We start from the raw sequence: 9,087 nt of genomic DNA, 5'->3' as shown, positions 1-9,087 counted from the left end.
CTAGTCTGCCACCTTCAAGGGCAGTGCAGGGTGCTGTCCTGTTGCTCGGCTTGAAGCAAGATTCACCCAGCAGCCTGACCAGCTTCTGCAGGAGTGTTGTTAGGGCTGGGCCAATGGGGCCTGACCCTCAAATCTATTTCAAAGGGCACCAGATCTGTCCTGCAAAGCCCTGGGTGACCACTGGCACCAATAGAAGCATTTTTCTCAGCTTAGTTGCCATTCAGGTGGAAATTTTCAAGTGGAATTGCAGCTTGGGAGGGAAGAGTTAATCTTCTCACAGCTTTCTGCAACAGCCCTCCCCCCCCCTTCCCAATCTTCCCATACATGACAATTACGTTTAGGGGAAAAACATTCATTGAGATGATCAGGGACAGGGTGCAAATTAGCTGAAGAATTTATTTTATTTGAGATGATTGGGATGATAAATTAACTGGCCAGCTTAACCTCCAGTGAAATTTAAATACATTTGCACATATAAATAAAAAATAGCATATTCAGATTTTATGCAGATGTGTGTCTGAATGGCCTGGGCCCCCTAATCGTTTCAGTGCCTAGCAACACCCCTGAGCTTCTGTATATGGAATTGGGGTCCGGTGTCTTGTTCCTCACCTCAGGCAGCAAAATGTCTTGAGGTGGCCCAGGACTTAAGGAGGACCGATTTGTTCTGGACTATGCTTGGCAATTCAGGAATGCTCCTCCTCCCCCTGGCTCCTGAAGTCCTTGTCCTGAAAGGACACCAGCAGAATATCTTCAAGTTCAGTCTGGCCTGGTGTAATGGTTAGAGTGTTGGATTAGGTCTGACCCAGGTTCAAATCAGCCATGAAACTCACTGAGTGACCTTGAGCCAATCACCACCTTTCAACCTACCTTGTGAGGGTAAAATGGCGCTAACCTGTGGGCACCTTCAGCTCCTTGGAGGAAAGGCAGGATCTATATGTAACAAATGAACACATAAATAATACTACTTAACATTTATTTATCTATGACAATATTCTGAGGATAAAGAACTTATGCAGCCCATTCTTAAAGAGTGTCTGGTTTACATTAATTGCAGGGAATGTAAACTAGTTCATTATTGCATCTAAAGAGCAACTTTGGTATAGAGAAGGACCTCTTAGGCTCTGATTGTACACATTCGTTCTTGGGAGTAAGACCCATTGAGTAGACATGTACAGGACTGCAATGTTAGACTCCTTGGTGATAGCAGCCATCTCTCTCTGATACAGTGGAGTTAGCTACCTTTCCATGCTGCCTGCCCCAAGGATCTGTGTAACTTGAAAGCTTCCCATACTCTTAACTGGGTGTAAAATCGATCCAAGGAAAAATATCAGCTTACCATTTCTTTTCTCATTCATGTTCTGGGATCAAATCAGAAATCCAGATCAAATCTTGTTCTGCGGAGGCTTTTCAGCACCATGGACAGAGTCCCTACATTTACAGTGCGGTGTCCAGACGGCCCCTCTCTCTCCTCTTTCCTCAACTCAGCGGCCAAATGCCAGTGTTCCAAAGCATTTCCCCCCATAAGTTGCTAAGCAGGGGGCTAACATCTGTGTGGGTGCTTCAGGCCACAACAAAGCCCAAAGGAATGAAAAACAGGAAAATAAGCACCTCATTCTGAGTTGAAAATACCAAACCATAGCTGCTGTCAAAACTACTCGCCACCTACCCTCCTGTCCATCTGTCAACATTGCAGATCTTGTGTTCCACTCAAACCCCTCTGGGTCTCTGTTGCTGCAGAAGGGAGCCTAATATCATTGACTCCTTCCTTTGCAAGAAATAGTAATGGGGTAGAACATCCATTGAGCCTCAGGCCCCTTCCTAGGCTGAAAAGGTCGTGTGTGTGTGGGGAACCACAAACATTTCATCCCGGTTTGTTTATTCAAAGGGAGCTGCATAGTGGCAAAGTCTTGTCAACAAGGACTTGTGGGAAATTATATTTGGGGAAGGGTTCAGCAAATTATTCTGTGTATCTTAGCAAATGTGACCAACATAACTTTAAAAACAAGCCCCAGAAGAACAGTGTCTTATTACATCAGACATCCAAACTTCCATCTATTTCAGGGAACAGATGCTGACCACAACCAGCTATTCACCAGAGCTGGTCTTTCAGTATTCTCTCTTTCCTGTATCTGACCCCCAACTCAGGACTCCAACTGAAGCAAGCAGCAGCTGAACAAGGAAGCATGCTTTGTTTGTCTGAAGTGTTAGACCCTAGTATAAATATTTTGCAGGGATTAGGTAACATAGAAAGTCTTCTTGAAAGTGTAGCTAAAGTTGCAACCTGTGTATCTCTGACAAGATGATCTCATGCTCAGTCTTCAGACATCCCCATGGTATAGAGTGGCAGTATATTGAGATAAATGGATGACTGGTCCGAGGGCTATTTATGTTTCTAGGTGTCCATCCCTGCCCTGATGGCTTATGTGCACACCTAAATGTGCAAACAACATGCATAGCACAGATACACCCACCAGGGAGCTTCCTGTAATAAGTGTACACTCAGTGGCAAACCCAGTCTATGTCTATGTAATGTGTGAAATCACCCTGACACAACATGATTGTTCCTACTTTCCTCAGACAGAGCTGGAAGAGAGGAGGTAGGGGCTGGCCAAGGAGGTTTCCTGGTAGCCTAAGAGCAAATATGCCAAAGAACGCTCCCCCCAAGCACTGGTCCAACCAGTCTTTGTTTCATTAATGGTTCAGTTTGCAGCCTTCATGCATTGGTCATCATGTAGAATTAGTTTGTCTGAAGGGGCTCTACATTGGTTGAACACCACAACCAACTGTCAGCTGAATGAGCTGGATTTTCTGCAGGACAATTGATGGGACATAGTGGATAAGGAATGGAGCCCACTTGAGATGAATTAGTTCAGTACATTCACAAACACCAGCACGGTCTTTGGATCAGTTTTGATGGAAACTCTGAAGTCCTTCCCATGACTGTTGAGCATTGGACTGCAATGGGGAACATCTCACCTGCAGGAAAAATCCAGGATGACTGGCAGGTGGGAGCCAGGATGATGCCAGTGTGGGATCTTGGCAGTGGGGCCTACAATAATGTGCTGATGATCTGTAAGTGGCTGGCTATTGATGAGGTGTCCAGCTAAAGAGTTAGTAAGACACTAAATCAGCCCCATTGATCCTAGCGAGATCGATGGTGCTACAGACCTGATCACTGCAACGGGCAATTAACAACCGCTGGAATGAGCTGCCTTCATGTAACATCAAATGCTTCAACAGACAAATCCAATGGCACATCGATCTCACCTTGCCCAGTGCCATGACAAGGTGTGTGTATGTATGTGCCCATATGTATATTATGGAACAAATGCAGGAGTGGGGATGTACAGGCACCCTGGTGCAGGAGGGACACGCATCCATTCCCATCCCACCTGTGGGCCTGTCTCACTGGGTGGACCAGCTTCTGCCATGGGTAGATAATGTCTTGCTGCTGCTAAATCAGAAGGCTCAGGTTTGAAGGGGGGGGGTCTCCTCTTTTCAGTGCCTTCTCCGTCTGATTTTTGGAAAAGGCTCTGCTGTCTTGGCTTTGTAGGTTCTCCTTCTCTGTCTGTTCACATGTTTAGCCAAAGGACTGGGACAGTTGTCAATCATGACAAGTCTATCCAGGACAGCCAAATCATCATCATCATCCAGAATTCCCTGTACCTCCAGACCAGCGTCATGCATCTTGCCCTCACCTCAATTTGGTGTTATCCTTGGAGGGAGCAATCCTATGTCCCCTAGACAGCGTCTGGGGGACATAGGATTTTTCGGTTTCCTGGCTCCATGCTCTTAGACAGGGCTCCAAGCTCGGAGTCAGGAAATGGCACTCCCCTCCCCTCATAACCAGTATAGAGAGAACCACGCCAGCTGCCTCTCCACACTTGGTAAGCAGAATATGGAGATGGGGGAAAGGAGGCTTCCTGGGGGCGGAAAGGGGAAGAGGCCAAGGCTGGGGTGGCTGGCTTATGCTTTTTCCATTTGTTGCCCCTGCCTTCTCCCCTTCCCCTCCCCAAAGCTTCTGCTAGACAGGCAAAATTGCCCGTCTAGCTAAAATGCAGCATGGGAGGCACAAGGTGCCTCCCTCTCTGCATAAGGCACCCGCAAGCCTCAGAGTTCAGGGGTGCAGCCCATTGGATTGCACACTTATGGTATATATTAGCAAGAGAGATCTGAGTGGGTTGACTCGGGAGGGCTGCATTATTGGGTAAGAGGTGGGGGAACCTCAGGACAGGGGTCCCAATCTGGCCCTTTGGGGTTCCTCAGATAGCCATGCCTCCTTCCTCTGGTCCTATCCCCCCTCCCCCAACCACTTATCGTTTGGTGGTTTCACAGCTTTTGTGCAGTTTTTGCCCCATCCTACAAGGCTGAAATGCCTCTCCGAAGGTTCCGTTACTGGCAGGAAGACCTTTAAGCTACAATGTGCTGGTATTTGGGGTAATCCTTTTTGGGGTTGGGCCCTGCCCCCTTGGCCTTCGAGGCCTGGGATGCTGCCCCCAAGAGGCTTTCTGGGGTGGAATTCAGCCTTCAGGCTGGAAGAGGCTCCCCACCCCTGGTTGAGAGGCGACTGGCCCAGCACTGGCTAGGAGTCTCTGATCCCTAGGCGACTCTCATGGTGACACATAACAGGGCACATTCAGTTCCTAAGAGTGAAGAATTCCCATGTGCTGGGTCAGACCTGGAGCCCAAATGGATTTGGGGCAAGGAGGTAAAAGTCTCCCAGTTCAAATAAAACAGGTACTGAATATGGCAAATGGATGAGTTATGGCAATATGACATATTACAGCTTGGTTCTGGGACTCCGTTAATGGAAATTTGAAAATAGCAATTCTGGATTGAAATTTAAAGATCAAATCACGTTCAGCTTGCATCACCTAGCCTTCCCTCTTCTTTTGTGCCTCTTGCTCCTCTTCTCTTCCGCTTCTGCATACTGTGAGATGGATCACTCTGGCCGGTCTTGGTGGAGCTGGCGAGTGGATGGCCTGGTTTGGACCTAGGGGCTGGATGGAATGGCCCTTGGTCCTTTCTGACCAGCCCCTTCTGCAGACCCATCTGCACAGCTCAGTGCTCCTGCATGTCCTCACTACTCCTGTGCTGGGTACCCATGGGTGAGGGGAATGCAGTGTCTGCCTCAGCCACTTCACAGCTGGAAACACAGCGATCTAGCTGCAAGTCATGCATTTGCAGAAGGGCAGCCGGACCTGCAGAAATCATCTCTGCCAGATCGCTGTGGCTGCAGAGACCACACAGACCCAACATTACGGTCAAATGTGTTTCAGGGGAATTTCAGGACAAACCACTCACACGGGAGGATTCTGATGATCAGGCTGTGGCCTCCTCCCACTCGACGAACATTTCCTGTGCCAGGGGGAGGCCTCCTGCCCCACTGCTCCTCCCCTCCCCCTCCTTGCTGCCACAGCCTGTCCAGCTGCCCTCTCTAAGCACGCACGCACGCACGCACGCACGCAGTGACCAAAGTTGAGAGACCGAGGGCTTTCCTTCATTTGCCTGGCACTCTCCCTCTGCTCAGTGTTACAGATCGGGTCTGGAGGGAAGTGATTTTGCAGCAGAGGAAGGAGAGAGGAGGAACTCACTCAGGGAGGGGGCACACTGAGGGCATCTTACCCCCCCAAAAAACCCTGGAGCCAGCAATGCTAAGAGAGGCACTCCTAAGGTGATGTGAGTTGTTCGCTCCATCGTCCAGCAAGACATGAGCATATTGTTGGACTGTCCACATGATGGCAGCGTAGCCCAGTAATTCCATGGTGCACACACACATGCAAGCTTCCAGACAGAGAAGGCATATGGATCTTCCACAGCAGGTGTTTCATCTCCCCACCTCAGCCCCCTCATGCCCCACAGAGTGGAGAAGGAAGGATAAGGCTGAGAAAATCCTCAATCTCAGGGGCCTGCAAAGGCCAGCTAAGGAGCTGTAGGGCAAAATTCAGAAGAGGATTTTGTGGACATGTACTTTTTCCAGGCATGGGAGAAGATGACTGGAAATTAGCAGCATCTCTACCAGGGCACGGTGGGTGATCATCTATATTGTACTGTGTCCTTGGTCTCTGTTCCATAAGGCTGAAATGATATTACAAATATATACTTAGATAAGAATATTAAAGGGAATTCCTGCCCTCATACAAATGCTCCTTGAGGGCTGCTAATGTACTACGTGTGGCAGCATACTGAAATCATGCTGACAGATTCAAGGAGTACCCTCACCATGGAACTCTTCACCAGTAGAAGATTGAGGACTAGAAACTTGAAATGGAGTTTAATTGGGAGTCAAGATCTGAGAGCACCCATTTTATTTATTTAAAATATTTTTAGGCCACCTTTCAGGGCAGAAGACCTCCCAAGGAGACTTACAACATTAAGATTTGTAGAAAAATAATAAAAAAAACCCAAAGGGCCGCAGTGGCTTAGTGGTTAAGATGCTGAACTGCAGACCGGAAGGTCGGCAGGGCAGCAGTTCGAGACCCGAGTGCCGCGTGGCGGAGTGAGCTCCCGTCTTCAGTCCCAGCTCCTGCCAACCTAGCAGTTCGAAAGCAAGAAACTGCAAGTAGATAAATAGGTACCACTTCGGCGGGAAAGGTAACAGCCTTCCATGCACCTCGGTGTTCAGTCATGCTGGCCACATGACCACGGAAGCGTCTTCGGACAGCGCTGGCTCTTCGGCTTAGAAATGGAGATGAGCACCACACCCTAGAGTCGGACACGACTGGTTGGGGACACCTTTACCTTTACAATAAAAAAACAATACAATACTAAGGCAGCAAACATTCATAAAACACCAGCAATAAAACATTACTGCAAGCCTACAACATAACTGCAGCTATAGAGCAGAACAATTCAATAAAATATAATCAGGGGAAGGCCAGAGTAAACAAGCAGGCCTTCAGAGCCACTGTAAAACTAGCCTACATTGATGGGGTCTGATGGATCCCTGATGGCAACTTATTCCAGAGGTGTGGGGCCACTGTGGAAAAGGCCCTCTCTTGTGTACTTGGCCACCTCATTCCCCAAAGGTATGCAAGTGAGAATCAAAAACTTCCTGACTCTTAGAGCAGTACGACAATGGAACCCATTCCCTAGGGAGGTGGTGGGCTGTCCCACACTGGAGGCGTTCAAGACGAGGCTGGACAGCCATCTGTCAGGGATGCTCTGACTTGGATTCTTACGCTGAGCAGGGTGTTGGACTCGATGGCCTTGTAGGCCCCTTCCAGCCCTACTATTCTATGATTCTATAGCAATAGCAGAGAAAAAGATGGTGTTCTGAACCATGTGTGTTTCTCCGCCTGAGTAAAGAGGGAGAGAGCACACACAGAAGCGGGAAACTGAATGGCCTTTTTCCATAGAGTTACTTTCCATCAGTCCTAAATCCACCAAGCTATGTTCCCACTCATCCTTCTGAAGTCCACTTTTTTTTTTTTTTAATGAAGGTCAGGATGGAAATGGAAATAATCAATATGGCCAATCCCACCCAATCAGGGTTCATGTAATAAACAGTCTGTCATGTCACAATGGTGCATGACCTCACTGGCTTCAGTAAATATAGTCATGTTGGGTGACAGGAGACTGGGCTGTATGAGGACATCACTTAGGTCAGATAAAGGCAGTTGAGAGTGAAGGCACCTGGTTGTGATTTCAGTGAGTAAGCCAGCCTTTTAACACAGAGTGCCTAAAATCACCCAGAAGCAGGGAGACATTGCTTGGTTGGAAATGTTTGCAAAAAATGGTGTTTTGGCATAACCCTGGTTTATTCTGAAGTTTCCTCAGTGTTGCAGCCTTAGGGTGCAATCCTACGCATGTTTAGACAGAAAAAGGGCCTACAACTCCCAGCATGGTGGACCCTAATTACACCTTGGACCCTAAATCGAAGTGACCCTAAATGAAGGGTGTAATCCAGAGAAGAACCAAGGTTCAGGACAGGGAGAAGCCTTGATAGACAATTAGGATTCTCTGTGCACTTTTCTTCTTGTGGAACCTGTAAAAACAAAAACAGATGGGGAGGGGGAGACAAGGCAGTGGAAGTTCCTCCCCCCGTCAAATGACATCTTTGCAGGGAGAGTTTGGTTGGATCAGCCTTGCCACTTCAGCGAGGTCCTTGTGTGGGGGTGGGGGTGGTAGAAGGGGGGGTGTCCAAGTGAGGAGCCTGTTTTCCTGGATGGAGCAGCTGATCATGTCTATAGAGTTGCTCATCAATAATTTAAAGCATAAACAACACTTTACATTAAGTGACACTAATTACCCCGTAGATTCCACATAATTAACGTTTAACTGCATTTTAATTTTTATGGGATTATGCAGCCCAGCATGGCAGCTACCCCCTCCACCCCCCGCCCCCTCCCCCAGCATGGCTAGTACTCAAAAGCCCTCTGGCGCCACAGGTTCCAGTGAGAGCCCCCCTCAAGAAGCTCCCTCTCTCACCACTGGCCAGAGTGGGAATTCATGACAGCAATCCACGGAGGGGTTTGAAGCTGGGTTCAGCCTGCCCAGGGCTGGCCCAAGACATTTTGATGACCAAGGAGGGCACCCTCCTTGTCCGCTAATTAATAATGGGGCACAATCCACCAGGACGTTCTCCTGCACAAACCCCCATTGACAAGAGCAGGAGCTGGGAAGAACGGGCAGCTGTGCCTTTAACCAGTCCTGCAGGCCCTGCGCCATGCCATCAAAAGCCCAGAGCACCAGCAAAGGGCTGTGCAGCTTGCATCCAGATACAAGGAGCACAAGCGCTGCGGTTAATGTAGTCAGTAAATAAATAAAGGAGGGCTTAAGCTTAGTGTACAGCAATCAGTTTAGAACTACAGGATAATTAACCCAGCAGGGGGCCGGAGCAGCCTACAGTCAGGTTTAAATGAGCGAGTTCACTTTCATTGAGGCAAACTTGCTCAGCTCCCCGGGGAGCATAAAAATACTCCAAGAAGCGCCGGCAACAGGCACCGAGCGGAGCCACGCGCAGGCCCACCGAACCACCTCCTTCGTCTCTCCGACCCAGAGCGACTCTTCCTCTGAAGCTCCTCTTCGAATGAAGCAGCGCGTGCAGTCCCGCGCTCCTGGCATTTCAGCCCTGCTTTCTCGCCA

The sequence above is a fragment of the Heloderma suspectum genome, chromosome 6 (genome assembly GCF_057233095.1).
Source record: "Heloderma suspectum isolate Gila_16-S chromosome 6, 16-S_ref, whole genome shotgun sequence".
In the NCBI taxonomy this organism is placed as follows: domain Eukaryota; kingdom Metazoa; phylum Chordata; class Lepidosauria; order Squamata; family Helodermatidae; genus Heloderma; species Heloderma suspectum.
This window is presented reverse-complemented; position numbering follows the sequence as displayed.